This window comes from Balaenoptera acutorostrata, chromosome 2, assembly GCF_949987535.1.
Source record: "Balaenoptera acutorostrata chromosome 2, mBalAcu1.1, whole genome shotgun sequence".
Lineage (NCBI taxonomy): Eukaryota > Metazoa > Chordata > Mammalia > Artiodactyla > Balaenopteridae > Balaenoptera > Balaenoptera acutorostrata.
Window position 1 is genome coordinate 117,330,938 of NC_080065.1, and position 20,049 is coordinate 117,350,986.

General features: G+C 36.8%; 1 protein-coding gene across 6 annotated transcripts in view; it reads right to left on the reverse strand.

Moving 5' to 3' along the window:
• RAPGEF6 (Rap guanine nucleotide exchange factor 6) overlaps window positions 1-20,049 on the reverse strand; it is a 231,694-nt gene that overhangs the window by 129,977 nt on the left and 81,668 nt on the right. The gene's annotated exons all lie outside the window — the stretch shown is intronic.

Sequence of the window (20,049 nt, forward strand, 5' to 3'; positions counted from 1 at the left end):
CTCCTCCTATTCTGTAAGAAACAGTGTGCTTCAGCACACTGTCATCTATGTCCACTAAATGATCAGCACCACGCTGTTGAAAACCTTATCAGAGCCACCAGTGGGACACATATGCACTATGAAATATGATCCTTCCTTAGGGAGTGATGGAGGAAGAAAAAGCAAAGAGAAAGAGGGAAGCCTTCATCATCAACTAAGGTGATGTAAGCTTCTATAATTAGAATCAGTGAAACCGAAGCAACAATAAAAAGGCACCACCATGCTTCTACTTTCCACTACACAGTGCAGTTGTAGCAAGCATTTTTCACTCACACACAAACAAAAAAATACACTTTGCATATATAGTAAGCAGTCAAGTATGCTACATACTATATGCAAAGTTAATGTAGTTTTAATATAATGTATTATTTTCTACAAAAAAACAAGATTTGCCCAATAATTAAAATAAATACCTGCATCTATATACAAACATGACTGAAAAAAGAAACCTCACTAAAAAAATTAAACTATTGAGAATACTGTCTCCATCTGTAAATTCCTGGATTATATTAGAGATTACCTTTGTATCACTTCTCTGATTTTAAATACTGCATTTTCTAGTACTATAAAAGCTAAATGCCTAGTTACTGAACAGATAACAAATCAAATTAAAAGGCAGTAACAATCAGCATTAATCTGTTTGAAATGTTTGAGTAGTTATTCCCCTTCCAACTGGAATGCTCTCAAAAATCACTGTCTTAGGCCACTGGTATATACATTAGTATCAGAGTTGTTTCAAACGATCTTCAAAAGAGCTTTCTGTAAAGTTTTTCACGTATGATAAAAATCTTTCCGATTCTGGTTCTCTGGGCAGACCAATATGAATCAGTGTCACCTTTAAGCGAGGGAGAATCGTCCCAGACAACCAGAGGGCATGCCCCTCCCCTCTTCCCAACACTGCTGAAGCTCACACAGAGTGAATGATAAAAACAATTTTTAAAGATGACAACTTAGAAGTTAGCAGTACTTATGTAGAGCCTTAAAAATAATTTTCATACCCTTATGAAAAATAATTTTCACACCCTAGGAATCAATCTTAAGGAAAAAAATCAAAGTCACATACAGATATATTCATACAAGTTGTAATAGGAGATAAATTGGAAACTGCATGAGAATACTTTGTTATAATATTAATATTAAAAATAACGTTCAGGGGAAAATTTAATTGCATGAGAAGTAGAAAGGCAGGATAAATAAATATTCAGCATTATCTAAATTAAAAAAGATCTCAATGATTTAATCGAGATACATGCATTTAAAAATCATTAGCCACATTAGCTATCTCTGGTTTTGAGGATTACAGCATTTCCTTCTTAATATTCTTCTATATTTTTCTACATTACTATAAGGAACATTTTTTTTCACACACAAAAATTTTTTTAATCTGCTCTAGGCAGGCATTTGTCCTACTTAGATTGTTTACAATTATACCCCTTTGCTTTTTCTCTGTCCATTTGTGGACTCATGACCCTGTAACTAGGTACAAGAACCTTCTATTGAGAATTCTAAATTATTTCCCAGAAGACAAATGAGAAGATTTCTCCCAGGAGACGCTAGACACACATGAATAAAAGGAGAAAAGTTCTCTTCTGTTTTTAAGGAATAAAGCACAATAAAGAACATATCTGTCCAGAGCACTATGGCTTATAAATAGGGTGAGAGGACAAGCAATACTGAAAAGCTGCAGATTCTCAGAGGCTGGGCTCCAAATTTCTCAGTAGCAGTTTGATCAACACTCACTGTCTTACACACAAATAAGACTGGCAAAGGTTCCAGATACACAATCTTCTTTACTTTAGAAGTGATAGATTGTTTACTCACTCATCCTTTCATTCTACAAGTATTTATCAGACACAAAATATAATTAAAAATCATCAGGATCCATCTGTTGACGGTGTATCAATCAGTGACTATGACTTTAGCAGTCCAAACTTGAAATTCTGATAATATATGCAACAAAAGTGTATACACCTCTTCCATTTTGACTTGAATAAATGTTTAAATTATTTGCTCACTGGTGGTCTGCTATGGTCTGAAGGTTTGTGTCGTCCCCCCCCCCAAAATTCCTATGTTAAAATCTTATCTGCAAAATGATGGTATTAGGAGGTGGGGCCTTTGGGAGGTGATTAGGTCATGAGGGCTCTGGAACTGGGATTAATGCCCATATAAAAAATGCCCCAGAGAGCTTCCTAGCCCTGTTCTACCATGTGGACACAGCAGGGGGTTGGCAGTCCACAGTTAAAAGGGACTTGGTAGCTAGTTCAATTCCCCCACATGATGCAGAGACTGAGGGTCTTAAATATTCCTTAACATTGCAAATTAGCGCTTGAAATAGAAAAGGAACATGTATCATCTGATTCCTAGTTTAATGTCTACTCTATCACATCAAACTGAGGAATCTGGCTCTTATAAACCTGACCATATCAAGGATTTAACTTATTTGCACCTAGTTTCTTTGGAAGTCCAAATGGGTTGTCCTGAGACAAATGTTGAGATGCTGCTATGAAGGTCTGTGTTCCTGCAAAATTCATATGTTGACATTCTAATCCCCAAGGTGATGGTATTAGAAGGTGGGGCCTACGGAAGGTGATCAGGTCATAAGGAAGGAGCTCTCATGACTGGGATTAGTGCCCTTATAAAAGAGGCTCCACAGAGCTCCCTAGCCCTTTCCACCATGTGAGCAGACAGCAAGAGGTAAGCAGTCTACAATCCAGAAGAGGGCCTTTACCAGATCCTGAGGCATGCTGGCTGCTGGTACCATGATCTTGGCCTTCTAGCCTCCAGAACTGTGAGAAATAAAAGTTCTGTTGTTTATAAGCCACTTGGTCTGTGGTACTTTGTTACAGCAGCCTGAACAGACTAAGACACGACCCATCAGGTGATCTCGGCAACCACACTTGAATTCTTACTCAGCTGTACGGACAAACGTCTTAATCTCTCTCTGTACACTCTAAATCCAAACAAAACATGGAGCGCTGGAGGACAGCAGGGAACATAAGGCACAATCACAGAAGAAGCAAAGAGAAAGAGATGCTTGTTGCATTAGTAATTTGTGAGCCTAAAATGAAACAGTAGATTCTAGAGTGTCACACCATGCTCACCACCTGCCGTACTATGCCAGAACAATGAACTGTGTAGGAAGAATACATGTAAAGAAGGGTGAGCAAAAGGAAGCCCTCCAAATTTAAAATCATGACCCATGATGCTGCCATGGAAATCCCTCTTTCCAGGTGCCCCTTAGGAAGAGTTGGCTGGCTCCACTTCTGTGCAGGTGCCATGATGGAGAAAAAGAGGAAGAAGGGTAGTAGATTATGCTGTGCTTGAGAATGTAAAAAAGCACCATAGGTGACATAAGGAACAAGAAAAAAAAAACTAAGATTTAGTCTACTGAGGAACGTGGGATCTAATTAAGAGCCAATAACAGCACATCAAACACCCAGACTGTTTGTTGTTCAAAAATATAGCAGAAGAAGAAAGAAATCAATGAGAAGAACTATAACTTTATAACTGAAGTACCTAAACACCAACAATATTTTTTAAACCTTTAAAGAATGCCCAGATTTATATTTGGATCAATAATGTTTCTATAAAATGACCAAGGATGAATGTTATCTGATAATCTAGAGATGCATTTCAAGTTAAATAAAGGCATACTTGTTGCCTGACCTTTGTGAAACCAAAACACTTCCCCCTTACTGGTCCTGGCTTATTTTTACCATTTAACCTTATGTATATACCAATATTAAAAATTCAACTCACTACATATGAAAAATGTTCACCATTGTAGGCTATTTAAAACACAAATCAACTTTCTATAAAAAATACAGACATTTAAGAAATTCTTAAGTAAATTGCTAATTTTGTTTTCTACTATCTTCAGAACAGAGTATGATTATATGAGCACACTGCATGAAAGTATGTGTAACATCTTACGGGATCAATGAGAAGAGCACTCTACAAACAGGAAGTGTTAGGGGAGGCTTCTCCAAAGAGTTCATGGATGAATGGACTCTTAGGAGCTGAGCAGGACTTTGTCAGGAGGACATGGCAGGAGACCATTCTGGATAAAAGGAGCAAATAGCAAGTTAAGATTCAAATTGAATCATCAAAGGACAGAATTATATTAGGTAAAGAAGCCTGCAAGAACCTTCCAGGGACAGAGAAGAACCAAAGGAAGGGACAACCAACAAAATTATGGGGCCAGAAGGGTGAACAGGTAGACTGGGGCCAGATGACAAAGGGATTTATATATCATATAATCTCAATACTTTAAAAACTAAATATTTCTGAGCTGTATTTCTAAGATACATAATTTATTTATAAATTAATACATGTACTACCAGCAAAAGTATTTTGTGTTCATTATGAAATACACACAAAAATCCACAGAAACTTAAAAGGATAACAGTACATATAAACTCTACTATTTTCTACCCATGCCCTGTAGATTGTTTTGCAAACTACATTTTAAGACACCTGAGCTAAAGTACTGACCTTGCTAATTACTAAAAGAAAGAAGGTCTTCAAGGCAACAATTCCAAAACCAGTCATCAGTTTCTGGCAGACATCTCCTGTCATCATTTAACTGGCTTCTAGTCACTTATTATTATATATAGTAAAGCAACTCATTCAGTGACTTTCATATACATTTTATAACCACTCTATCTTGTAGGGTTGAACAAAGAAACTGCTTTGTTTAAAGTGAGCCATTGTGAGTATAGGCTACAAGAAAATTGGGAAGGGCATAGTTGGCTGATTGTTGCCTGCTTGATTTTATCATTCCTACCTTTATTCTCCCTTTGTCTGATTGTTTAGCTTACATTTTTCAATTATCTTAACATACACACATATTGTGGTAAACACGTTTTATAACCAGAAATAGATAATAAAATTATTTTGTTAGCAACAGGAACAAAGGTTTTTTTGAGTATTTTCAATAACAACAACAGGAATAGAAGCTGCTGACATTACTGGATGTTTTTTCAAGGCACCAAACACCGAGCAGAGCCTTTTATACATATAAAACAAACTTAGAAATGTCACACAACTTGCCCAAAGTTACACAAGAACCTAAACAAGCTTATAAAAAAACAGGCACTCTATCTTCTTTAACAGGCAATATGCTCTGAGGATATATGGATGATGGTTCACATTTTCAAGGCATGTACACTCTGAGGAGAGAGACAGACATCTGAATAAAAAATTACAATGTAATATAACGAATAGTCACAGGTATATGCATGGGATATTACAGGAACGTAGAGATGTGTACCTAACCCTACCAAGAAAAAATCATAGATTCCTCCCATGAGTTGATGTAAATTATTTAAATTAAAATTTTTAATTTTAAATTAAAATCCTTAGTCATACCAGCCACATTTTAAGTGCTCAGTAGCCACGTGTGGCTGGTTACTATCATTTGGAAACCACAGATATAAAACATTTCCATCACTGTAGAAAGTTCTATTGGACAGAACTGGTTTAAACTATATGCCAGATAAATATGCTAGATCATTAGAATTTCTGATAGGTGGTGTTTGGCAATGAAAAGATTTAAGAGCTTAAAAGAAATAACATTGTTAAAAGATTCTTTTAGGGGCTTCCCTGGTGGCGCAGTGGTTGAGAGTCTGCCTGCCAGTGCAGGGGACATGGGTTCGAGCCCTGGTCTGGGAAGATCCCACGTGCCACGGAGCAGCTGGGTCCGTGAGCCACAACTGCTGAGCCTGCGCGTCTGGAGCCTGTGCCCCGCAACGGGAGGGGCCGCGACAGTGAGAGGCCTGTGCACCGCGATGAAGAGTGACCCCCGCTCACCGCAACTGGAGAAAGCCCTTGCGCAGAAATGAGGACCCAACACAGCCAAAAATAAATAAATAAAAAATAAATAAATAAATAAATAAGATTCTTTTAGGACTGATAGAAGTAAAATGAATGAATTAGCTGGAGGCAGCGGATAGGGGAAGATGTAAGGAATAAGGCTAGGAGTAGAGACATCAGAGAGAAGAGAAACACAAACCTTAAAATCAAATAAAATGATTAAGCAGATATTTTTTAATGTAGAGATTATATAACACTTTTCAATTTAAAAAAATTCTCCAAAGTTCTTAAAATGAAAAAATATTGCTTTTACAATGAAAGCTGGCTGGGAGTGTGGGAGATGCTACTACAACGTTTCTAAAAAGAATGGCAGTGAACACTAAGGAAATGACATGGGGAAACTGAGAGGAGGGCACAAACATTTGAGTGGAAGAGCCTATAGATATCATTAACTGATTAGACCTTGAGTGTGCACACATGTTCTATCAGCAACCATCATGGAAGGCAGGCAGACACAATATTACCATCCTCATTTTTAGAGGTAAAGCTACCAAAGCACTGATTGTTAAGGTGAAATGTCCCAATCACAGAATAAGTGAAGGAAGGATTTAGACAGATGGCTCATCTAAATACTAGACTATTTTTACTTGGCTTAATTACCCATCCTATTCACTGAATATTGCTCCCAATCACCTTTATGCTATTTTGAAATATCAAATACATCCTCCCCAAAGATCAAAACTCTGAAATCACAGAGAATATTCAAAGACATTTAAATCTGTTGCCAACTCTGAGAGCAATACCCAAAGGAGTTTCAAGAATGTTATTACTGTTATACAGTAGAACTGCTCTTTTTAACAATAAAAAAAAAAAAACCTTTCACGTTGAGACTGTGGTTCTCATCTTTATACAAAGCAATGTATATGACAAAACTATGAAAATATTTCATAAGAATAAATCATTTTTTTCAATCGTTCTAGGCATTCACTTAGAAAGTAACTCTGAAACACATGCAAAAATTTTAATGTTCACAAAATCTTGGTGTACAGGTTTGGATTAATAATAATTAAGATAAAGAAAACTACATTAACAAAATATTCTGTACATCTTTAAGAATTTTTGACTTTCAGCATTCTAGCAAGAAAAAGTTGATGATGGTTTCCAAATGAAAAAAGAAAATGTCAGATTTCCACTGCTATCTAAAGTAATGATTCTCCTGATCTCTCTGAACTGCTGACAGTAGAATGAGGGACTTCCCTGGTGGTGCAGTGGTTAAGAATCCACCTGCCAATGCAGGAGACACAGGTTCGAGCCCTGGTCCGGGAAGATCTTACATGCCACGGAGCAACTAAGCCCGTGTGCCACAACTACTGACCCTGCAACTCTAGAGCCCACGAGCCACAACTACAGGGCCCATTAGCCACAACTACTGAAGCCCGCGTGCCTAGAACCCATGCTCTGCAACAAGAGAAGCTACCACGAAAAGCCCGCACACTGCAACAGAGTAGCCCCTGCTTGCAGCAACTAGAGAAAGCCTGCGTATAGCAATGAAGACCCAATGCAGCCAAAATGAAGAAAAAAAAACAAGACAGTAGAATGAAAGAAATAAAGATCCTTATAGTAGTCATAAAACCAATTATCTACTGCATGCTTTCACAAGTACTACTTAAGATTTCTGCTACTAGAATTTATACCCATCCTTCTCTAACTATTCCAAAACAGAAGAGGAAGGAACACGCCCAAATTCACTGTATTAAGCCACCATCATGCTGATTCAAAACCAGACACAGACGCCACAAAAAAAGAAAATTACAGGGCAATATCTCTGATGAACACAGATGTAAAAATCCTCAACAAAATATTAGCAAACCAAATCCAACAATACATAAAAAGGATCATACACAACGATCAAGTTGGATTCATTCCAGGGTTTCAAGGATGATTCAACACGCACAAATCAATCAATGCGATACACCACATTAAAAAAAGGAGAGACAAAAACCACATGATCATCTCAATTGATGCAGAAAAAGCATTTGACAAAATTCAACATCCATTCATGAAAAAACTCACCAAAGTGGGTATAGATGGAATATATCAACGTAATAAAAGCCATTTACAACAAACCCACAGACAACATCATACTCAACGATGAAGAGCTGAAAGCCTTCCCACTAAATTCAGAATAAGACAAGGATGCCCACTCACCCCTTCTCGTCAACATACTACTGGAAGTCCTAGCCACAGCAATGAGACATGAAAAAGAAATAAAATGTATCCAAATTGGAAGGAAAGAGGTAAAACTGTCACTATTTGCCGATGACATGATACTCTCTATAAAGAACCCTAAACTCTCCACACACAAACCCTATTAGAACTAATAAATGAATTCGGCAAGGTAGCAGGATACAAGAGTAATATATAGAAATTTGTTGCATTTCTTTATGCTAATAATGAAATATCAGAAAGAAAGTTAAAAAAAAAAATCCTGTTTAAAATCGTGTCAAAAAAAGTAAAATACCTAAGACTTAACCAAGGAGGTGAAAGACATATACACTGAAAACTATACAACACTGACAAAGAAAACGGAAGATGATACAAAGAAATGGAAAGATATCCCATGCTCTTAGATTGGAAGAACTAATACTGTTAAAATGGCCATACTATCCAAAGCAATCTACAGATTTAATGCAATCCCTATCAAAATACCTATGACATTTTTCACAGAACAAGAACAAATAAGCCTAAAATTTAATGGAACCAAAGAAGACCCAAAATGCCAAAGCAATCCTGAGGAAAAAGAACAAAGCTGGAGGCATAATCCTTCCAGACTTCAGACTATAATACAAAGCTGCAGTAATAAAAACAGCATGGTGTTGGCACAAAAAGAGACATATAGATCAATGGAACAGAACTGAGTGCCCGGAAATAAACCCACACACCTATGGTCAATTAATCTACAATAAAGGAGGCAAGAATATACAATGGAGAAAAGACAGTCTCTTCAGCAAGAGGTGAAGAGAAAAGCTGGATAGCTACAAGTATATCAGTGAAATCAGAATACTCCCTCACATCATATACAAAAATAAACTCAAAATGGTTTAAAGACCTTGATATAAGACATGACACCATGAAACTCCCAGAAGAGAATATAGGCAGAACATTCTGTGACATAATCATAGCAGTATTTACTTAGATCAAACTCCAAAGGCAAAAGAAATAAAAGCAAAAATAAACAAATGAAACCTAATTAAACACAAAAGCTTTTGCACAGCAAAGGAAGCCATCAACAAAACAAAAAGACAACCTACGGAATGGGAGAAAAATATCTGCAAATGATGGGACCAACAAGGGGTTAATGTCCAAAATATACAAACAGCTCATATAACTCAGTATGAGGGAAAAAAAAAAAAATCAAAACATGGGCAGAAGACCTGAACAGATATTTCTCCAAACAAGACATACAGATGGCCAATAGGCACATGAAAAGATGCTCAACTTGGTGATTATTAGAGAAATGCAAATCAAAACTACAATGAAGGGCTTCCCTGGTGGCGCAGTGGTTAAGAATCCGCCTGTCAATGCAGGGGACACAGGTTTGTGCCCTGGTCCAGGAAGATCCCACATGCCGCAGAGCAACTAAGCCCATGCGCCACAACTACTGAACCTGTGCTCTAGAGCCTGCAAGCCACAACTACTGAGCTCGCATGCTGCAACTACGGAAGCCCAAGCACCTAGGGCCTGTACTCCACTAAAGAAGCCAGCACAATGAGAAGCCCGCGCACCACAGCAAAGGGTAGTCCCCACTTGCTGCAACTAGAGAAAGCCCACATGCAGCAACAAAGACCCAACACAGCCAAAAAAAATAAATAAAACAGATAAAGAAATAGAAAAAGAAAAAAAAAAAACAACCAACTACAATGAAGTATCACCTCACACCAGTCAGAATGGCTATCCTGAAAAAGTCTACAAATCATAAATGCTGGAGAGGGTGTAGAGAAAAGGGAACCCTAGTACGCAGTTGGTGGGAATGTAAATTGGTGCAGCCACTATGGAGGTTCCTTAAAAAACTAAAAATAGAGCTACCATATGATCCTGAAATCCCACTCCTGGGCATATATCTAGAAAGGACAAAAACTCTAATTTTAAAAGATATATGCATCCTAATGTTCACAGCAGCACTACTTACAATAGCCAAGACATGGAAACAACCCAAGTAGCCATCCACAGATGACTGGTTAAGAAGATGTGAGATAGATAGATATATATATATAAAAGAGAATATTACTCAGTCATAAAAAGGAATGAAGTATTGCTATTTGCAGCAACAGGGATGGACCTAAAGAATATTATACTAAGTGAAGTAAGACAGAGAAAGACAAATATTAAATGATATCACTTATATGTGGAATCTAAAAATAATACAAATGAATCTATAGGCAAAAGAGAAACAGACTCACAGACATAGAAAACAAATTTAAGGTTACCAAAGGGGCTGGGGCCCTGGGTCAAGGGAGGAACAAATTAGCAGTATGAATAACAGATACAACTACTCTACATAAAATAGATAAGCAACAAGGATTTACTGTATAGCACAGGGAATTATACTCACTATCTTGTAATAACCTATAATGGAATATAATCTGAAAAAAATAACTGAATCACTTTGCTGTACACCTGAAACTAACATAGTATAAAATAAATGAAAAAAGGAAAAAGATTTTTGCTATACTACCTTATCTAGATCAACTATCAATATGTAGAAATTTGGCCAGATGCACAGGTTTCATTTAAAAGTAAAGTAAAATGTCTTAATGCTGCATTTTCTAAGTTGCCTGAAACATATCCCTCTTAGAAAAAAAAAGCAAAACCCTATTACTTTAAGAAATAGCATATGCAAGTAACATGACCAAATATCATTCTCCAACACAGTCTAATAGTTAAAAAGTCAGTTTTGTCTAAGTGGAATCAACTTAGTTCTCCCCTTCCCATGAGTTGCCAAATCTCTGACAGTATTCAGTAAGATAACCACTTAAAACTAGCTAAACAAGCCTTTATATGTGAAAATGCCACACTTAGAGCCATCAAATGGACAGAATACCAAGCAGTGTGCCTATTGCTTTCTGGTCCAGTCAGGAAACCAGTGTATCCTAGAGAGGACAACCCACAGCTACCAAGAGAAAATATGGAATCTGTCTAGACTTCACGATGTGACAGTAAAAAAATTTGAGAAAAGAACACACTACACTTGAGACTAGAGTAAGCAAGTAATCAATACACACACACAAACTATGCATTCTGCCTCATACAAGGAGAACAAAATAGTACAATTAAAGATACTTTAATTAAGCAATTCAACTTAGAATTTTTTCTAAAGAAACCAAGATAAGGGCATACATAACCACAAAATTACTTAGCACTTTATTTTCAAAAAATAACAAAAAAAGTAGGAAAATCTACATGACCAAATATTGGGAACCGAGTAAATAAATTATAGCAATTATTACAATGGAGTACCAAAACACTATTGAGAATAATGTTGTTTAAATTAAAAAAAAGTAACATTCAAAGATGTTCACATTATATACGTAAGTTTTTAAAAGTTACAAATCAGGGCCTTCCCTGGTGGTCCAGTGGTTAAGAATCTGCCCTGCAACACAGGGGACGCCGGTTCTATCCCTGGTTGGGGAACTAAGATTCCACATGCTGTGGGGCAACTAAGCGTGTGCACGGCAACTACTGAGCCTGTGCCACAACTAGAGAGAGAAGCCCATGCGATGCAATGAAGAGCCCACTGCACCACAACGAAAGATCCCGGGTGCCCCAACTAAGACCCAATGCAGCCAAAAATGAATAAATAAATATTAAAAAAAAAAAGTTACAAATCAGATCATATATTTAAGCTTTATGAAGTTAGCCAAAAAGCTCACATACCTACCTAAATGTTGAAAACCGTTTTATCCAAGAATATACAAAATGTCATCAGTGGTTACATAACTGAGTGATGGAACTAACCAACTTTTAGTTTTTCAAAAACAGACAAGTCTCATTTGTGTAATAAGGCAAAACTTAAATTAAAACTTAAATTAGCTTAAATTAATTAGTGACAGGGAAATTTACTATATTAAAAAGAAAAAGTGGGAATTCCCTGACACTCCAGTGGTTAGGACTCGGCACTTTCACTGCCATCGGCCTGGGTTCAATCCCTCGCCGGGGAACTAAGATCCCACAAGCCTCGTAGCATGGCCAAAAAATAAAAAAAGAAATCATTAAGCAATAAAAACAGGAAATGAACTTTATGTAATTAAAAATTTGAGGACCATATCATATGTTATTGTTTAATGTCAGAAACAGAATGTGCTCAATCAATGAAATTAGGCAAATGTAACTAACTCCTTAGAGCTGCTTAACTTTAACACTTATTCTAATACAAACAACTCCCTAAATAATCCTCCTTATTCCTAACATGGAATGAATGAATTTCTGTTTCTGACAAACAACAGAACTAAACACACCCTTGGGAATTTGGCTGCCATCAATCTCTAGACTGTTTTTATATTTTGGGGGATCATGACTCCTTTGAAAACTTATAAAATACACCTGGATTTATTCTTTCTTAGCCTATCCTTACTTCTTGATTCAACTACTTCTCAGTAGTTGAATTACAAAATTAAAGACTTCTGAAGAGGCAGAAGACCTAAACAGACATTTCTCCAAAGAAGACATACAGATGGCCAAGAAGCACATGAAAAGACGCTCAACATCACTAATTATTAGAGAAATGCAAATCAAAACTACAATGAGGTATCACCTCACACCACTTAGAATGGGCATCATCAGAAAATCTACAAACAACAAACGCTGGAGAGGGTGTGGAGAAAAGGGAACCCTCTTGCACTGTTGGTGGGAATGTAAATTGATACAGCCACTAAGGAGAACAGTATGGAGGTTCCTTAAAAAACTAAAAATAGAATTACCATATGATCCAGCAATCCCACTACTGGGCATATACCCTGAGAAAACCATAATTCTAGAAGACACATGCACCCCAATGTTCATTGCAGCACTATTTACAATAGCCAGGTCATGGAAGCAACCTAAATGCCCATCGACAGACGAATGGATAAAGAAGTTGTGGTACATATATACAATGGAATATTACTCAGCCATAAAAAGGAACGAATTTGGGTCATTTGTTGAGGCGTGGATGGATCTAGAGACTGTCATACAGGGTGAAGTAAGTCAGAAAGAGAAAAACAAATATATATATTAACGCATGTATGTGGAACCTAGAAAAATGGTACACATGAACCAGTTTGCAGGGCAGAAGTTGAGACATAGATGTAGAGAACAAACGTATGGACACCAAGGGGGGAAAACCGTAGTGGGGTGGGGATGGTGGTGTGCTGAATTGGGCGATTGGGATTGACATGTATACACTGATGTGTATAAAATTGATGACTAGTAAGAACCTGCAGTATAAAAAAACAAACAAACAAAAAACACAACTAATACTAAACTTTCTTTGTGTTATTTGTATGGAACTATGTTAATATAAATGTTTCAGACATTACATGAAATTTCTAAAAATCTTCTATGTTCTGGTATAATGTTATAAGTCATAATTCTAGTTATTACTTTAAAATGTATATCTCAGAAATAAATAAATTTCCTTGTCAACTGCATTATTACGAACTTTCATCAAATCTTTAACCGTGGTCATTTTTAAGTCTTTTGTCATTTACAGACAGTTCTGGGTGTACTCTGATGCTTTCGCAAATATGTTGCTATAAAAGGGTTTCATCTTCAAGGAATGCATGGAAAACACCCTGACAAGTACAGGTTTCTGGTAACTGACCATACTGCTGAACTGAAGGAATAAGCTTTTTCAGAACTCAAATGGAAAACTGATGAATTCATAAAAGTGCTAACAAAAGATCAAGATGAAAAAAAAATTAATTACATGGGACTGAGTGAACTGATGAGGATGATTATAATTTTTGTGACTTTCTGTTTGAATAAAAAAAAAAATCCCACAAGGACGCAGAGGCAAAAAACATACAAATCAATTTTCACTGCAAAGTAAAGGAGCTGTTACAGTGGAGGATTACTGGACTGAATGTCAATAATATGACATAGTATGAGTGTGTTTCGTGTTTGGTAATTGCAGTCATTGTTGCTTTTGTTGTGGTCATCCATTTACAATGCTTTGTGTCAGTTTATCTCTTGTAAAAATAAAATACAGTGTGTGTGTGAAAAAAAAAAAAAAAAGACTTCTGAAGAAAAAGCTCATGTTTCTTCCGGTATCACGAAAGTTATTTATTTCATCATCTTCTTTTTCAATATTTGCATGTGAAAACATACCTTTAACACTTGGATATACTTCTGCACTGGCACACAGTAAGTATCCCTGTCCCACACCTCAAGGGAACTGACATATTTTTACTTCTTTTGTATGCCTTACCACATAAGAGAAAACAAGCTCCCAATGAGTCTATTTCCTGGGTCCTCAGGACTCAAATATATACATATAACATTCAAGCAACAAAAAAACTATGAAAATCCCCAAGTATGTCTAAAATAAGATACATTAAGAAAATTCTTTTACACCATTTAAACAAAAACAAATCCTGCACTGGTAAGAGTATTTCTACCCAACTCAACATAGCAGAAGCATTTAAAAAAATTATATAGATATATTTACCTGCCCCAGATTTTACATGTAGAGCCCCAAGTGCTGATATTATCAAGAATATATGTAGGAGACCGTCAAGATAGCGGAGGAGTAAGACGTGGAGATCACCTCCCTCCCCACAAATACATGAGAAATACATCTACATGTGGAACAACTCCTACAGAACACCTACTGAACGCAGGCAGAAGACCTCAGACGTCCCAAAAGATATATATATTTTTTTCCTTTTTCTCTTTTTGTGAGTGTGTATGTGTATGCTTCTTTGTGTGATTTTGTCTGTATAGCTTTGCTTTTACCATGTGTCCCAGGGTTCTGTCCGTCCGTCCTCTTTTTAGTATAGTTTTTAGCGCTTGCTATCATTGTTGGATTTGTTTTTCGGTTTGGTTGCTCTCTTCTTTCTTCCCTTCTTTTTTTTTCAATTACTTTTAAATTTTTATTTTAATAACTTTATTTTATTTTTTTCATTCTTTCTTTCTATTTTCCTCCCTATTCTTCTGAGCCGTGTGGCTGACAGGGCCTTGGTGCTCCAGCCAGGTGTCAGGCCTGTGCCTCTGAGGTGGGAGAGCCGAGTTCAGGACATTGGTCCACCAGAGACCTCCCGGCTCCACGTAATGTCAAATGGCGAAAGGTCTCCCAGAGTACTCCATCTCAACGTTAACACCCAGCTCCACTCAACCACCAGCAAGCTACAGTGCTGGACAGCCTATGTCAAACAACTAGCAAGACAGGAACACAACCCCATCCATTAGCAGAGAGGCTGTCTAAAATCATAATAAGGTCAAGACACCCCAAAACAGCACCGGATGTGGTCCTGCCCACCAGAAAGACAAGATCCAGACACAACCAACAGAACACAGGCACCAGTCCCCTCCACCAGGAAGCCTACACAACCCACTGAACCAACCTTAGCCACTGGGAGCAGACACCAAAAAAAATGGGAACTACAAACCTGCAACATGCAAAAAGGAGACCACAAACACAGTAAGTTAAGCAAAATGAGAAGATAGAGAAACAAACAGCAGATGAAGGAGCAAGGTAAAAACCCACCAGACCAAACAAATGAAGAGGAAATAGGCAGTCTACCTGAAAAAGAATTCAGAATAATGATAGTAAAGATGATCCAAAATCTTGGAAATAGAATGGAGAAAATACAAGAAACATTTAACAAGGACCCAGAAGAACTAAAGAGCAAACAAACAATGATGAACAACACAACAAATGAAATTAAAAATTCTCTAGAAGGGATTAATAGCAGAATAACTGAGGCAGAAGAACAGATAAGTGACCTGCAAGATAAAACAGTGGAAATAACTACCACAGAGCACAATAAAAAAAAAAAGAATGAAAAGAATTGAGGACAGTCTCAGAGACCTCTGGGACAACATAAAACGCACTAACATTCGAATTATAGGGGTCCCAAAAGACGAAGAGAAAAAGAAAGGGACTGAGAAAATATTTGAAGATATTATACTTGAAAACTTCCCTAATATGGGAAAGGAAAGAGTCAATCAAGTCCAGGAAGCACAGAGAGTCCCATACAGGATAAATCCAAGGAGAAACACGCCAAGACACATATTAATCAAACTATCAAAAATTAAATGAAAAGAAAAAATATTAAAAGCACCAAGGGAAAAACAACAAATAACATACAAGGGAATCACCATAAGGTTAACAGCTGATCTTTCAGCAGAAATTCTGCAAGCCAGAAGGGAGTGGCAGGACATATTTAAAGTGATGAAAGGGAAAAACCTACAACCAAGATTACTCTACCCAGCAAGGATCTCATTCAGATTTGAAGGAGAAATTAAAACATTTACAGAAAATCAAAAGTTAAGAGACTTCAGTACCACCAAACCAGCTTTACAACAAATGCTAACGGAACTTCTCTAGGCAGGAAACACAAGAGAAGAAAAACACCTACAATAACAAACCCAAAACAATTTAGAAAACGGTAATAGGAACATACAGATCGATAACTGCCTTAAATGTAAATGGATTAAATGCTCCAACCAAAAGCCACAGACTGGCTGAATGGACAAAGAAACAAGACCTGTATATATGCTGCCTACAAGAGACCCACTTCAGACCTAGGGACACGTACAGACCGAAAGTGAGGGGATGGAAAAAGAAAGTCCAAGCAAATGGAAATCAAATGAAAGCTGGAGTAGCATTTCTCATATCAGACAAAACAGACTTTAAAATCACAACTATTACAAGAAAAAAGGAGGACACTACATAATGACCAATCTAAGAAGAAGATAGAACAATTGTAAATTTTTATGCTCCCAAAATAGGAGCACCTCAATACATAAGGCAAATGCTAACAGCCATAAATGGGGAAATCGACAGTAACACAATCATAGTAGGGGACTTTAACACCCCACTTTCACCAATGGACAGATCATCCAAAAGGAAAATAAATAAGGAAACACAAGCTTTAAATGATACATTAAGCAAGATGGACTTAATTGATATTTATAGGACATTCCATCCAAAAACAACAGAATACACTTTCTTCTCAACTGCTCATGGAACATTCTCCAGGATAGATCATATCTTGGGTCACAAATCAAGCCTTGGTAAATTTAAGAAAATTGAAATCCTATCAAGTACCTTTTCCGACCACAACGCTAAGAGACTAGATATCAACTGCAGGAAAAAACCTGTAAAAACTATATAAACACATGGAGGCTAAACAATACATTAAATAACCAAGGGATCACTGAAGGAATCAAGGAGGAAATAAAAAAATACCTAGAAACAAATGACAATGAAAACACGACGACCCAAAACCTATGGGATGCAGCAAAAGCAGTTCTAAGAGGGAACTTTATAACAATACAATCCTACCTCAAAAAACAAGAAATATCTCAAATAAACAACCTAACCTTACACCTAAAGCAATTAGAGAAAGAAGAACAAAAAACCCCAAAGTTAGCAGAAGGAGAGAAATCATAAAGATCAGATCAGAAATAAATGAAAAAGAAATGATGGAAAAAATAGCAAAGATCAATAAAACTAAAAGCTGGTTCTTTGAGAAGATTAAAAAAATTGATAAACCATTAGCCAGACTCATCAAGAAAAAAAGGCAGAAGAACCAAATCAACAGAATTAGCAATGAAAAAGGAGAAGTAACAACGGACACTGCAGAAATACAAAAGATCATGAGAGATTACTACAAGCAACTCTATGCCAATAAAATGGATAACCTGGAAGAAATGGACAAACTCTTAGAAATGCACAACCTTCCGAGACTGAACCAAGAAAAAACAAAATATAAGCAGACCAATCACAAGCACTAAAAGTGAGACTGTAATTAAAAATCTTCCAACAAACAAAAGCCCAGAACCAGATGACTTCACAGGCAAATTCTATCAAACATTTAGAGAAGAGTCAACAGCTATCCTTCTCAAACTCTTCCAAAATATAGCAGAGGGAGGAACACTCCCAAACTCATTCTATGAGGCCACCATCACCCTGATAGCCAAACCAGACAAAGATGTCACAAAGAAAGAAAACTACAGGCCAATATCACTGATGAACACAGATGTAAAAATCCTCAACAAAATACTAGCAAACAGAATCCAACAGCACATTAAAAGAATCATACACCATGATCAAGTGGGGTTTATCCCAGAATGCAAGGATTCTTCAATATACGCAAATCAATCAATGTGATACACCATATTAATAAATTGAAGGAGAAAAACCATATGATCATCTCAATAGATGCAGAGAAAGCTTTTGACAAAATTCAACACCAATTTATGATAAAAACCATCCAGAAAGCAGGCATAGAGGGAACTTACCTCAACATAATAAAGGCCATATATGACAAACCCACAGCCAACATAGTTTTCAATGGTGAAAAACTGAAACTACTGCCTCTAAGATCAGGAACAAGAAAAGGTTTTCCCCTCTCACTGCTATTATTCAACATACGTTTGGAAGTTTTAGGCACAGCAATCAGAGAAGAAAAAGAAATAAAAGGAATCCAAATTGGAAAATAAGAAGTAAAGCTCTCACTGTTTGCAGATGACATGATACTATACACAGAGAATCCTAAAGATGCTACCAGAAAACTACTACAGCTAATCAATGAATCTGGTAAAGTAGCAGGATACAAAATTAATTCACAGAAATCTCTTGCATTCCTATACACTAATGATGAAAAATCTGAAACAGAAATTAAGGAAACACTCCCATTTAAGACTGCAACAAAAAGAATAAAATACCTAGGAATAAAACTACCTATGGAGAAAAAAGACCTGTATGCAGAAAACTATGACACTGATGAAAGAAATTAAAGATGATACAAACAGATGGAGAGATATACCATGTTCTTGGATTGGAGGAATCAACATTGTGAAAAGGACTATACTACCCAAAGCAATCTACAGATTCAATGCAATCCCTATCAAACTACCAATGGCATTTTTCACAGAACTAGAACAAAAAATTTCAGTTCGTATGGAAACACAAAAGACCCCGAGTAGCCAAAGCAATCTTGAGAAAGAAAAATGGAGCTGCAGGAATCAGGCTCCCAGACTTCAGACTATACTACAAAGCTACAGTAATCAAGACAGTATGGCACTGGCACAAAAACAGAAACATAGATCAATGGAACAGGATAGAAAGTCCAGAGATAAACCCACGCACATATGATTGCCTTATCTTTGATAAAGGATGCATGAATATACAGTGGAGAAAAGACAGCCTCCTCAATAAGTGGTGCTGGGAAAACTGGACAGCTACATGTAGAAGAATGAAATCAGAACACTCCCTAACACCATACACAAAAATAAACTCAAAATGGATTAAAGACCTAAATGTAAGGCCAGACACTATCAAACTCTTAGAGGAAAACATAGGCAAAACACTCTATGACATAAATCACAGCAAGATCCTATTTGACCCACCTCCTAGAGAAATGGAAATAATAACAAAAATAAACTAATGGGACCTAATGAAACCTAAAAGCTTTTGCACAGCAAAGGAAAAAATAAAACAAGATGAAAAGACAACGCTCAGAATGGGAGAAAATGTTTGCAAATGAAGCAACTGACAAAGGATTAATCTCCAAAATTTACAAGCAGCTCATGCAGCTCAATATCAAAAAAACAAACAACCCAATCAAAAAATGGGCAGAAGATCTAAACAGACATTTCTCCAAAGAAGATATACAGATTGCCAACAAACACATGAAAGAATGCTCAACATCATTATCATTAGAGAAATGCAAATCAAAACTACAATGAGATATCATCTCACACCGGTCAGAACGGCCATCATCAAAAAATCTAGAAACAATAAATGCTGGAGAGGGTGTGGAGAAAAGGGAACACTCTTGCACTGTTGGTGGGAATGTAAATTGATACAGTCACTATGGAGAACAGTATGGAGGTTCCTTAATAAACTAAAAATAGAACTACCATATGACCCAGCAATCCCACTACTGGGCACCCTGAGAAAACCATAATTCAAAAAGAGTCATGTACCAC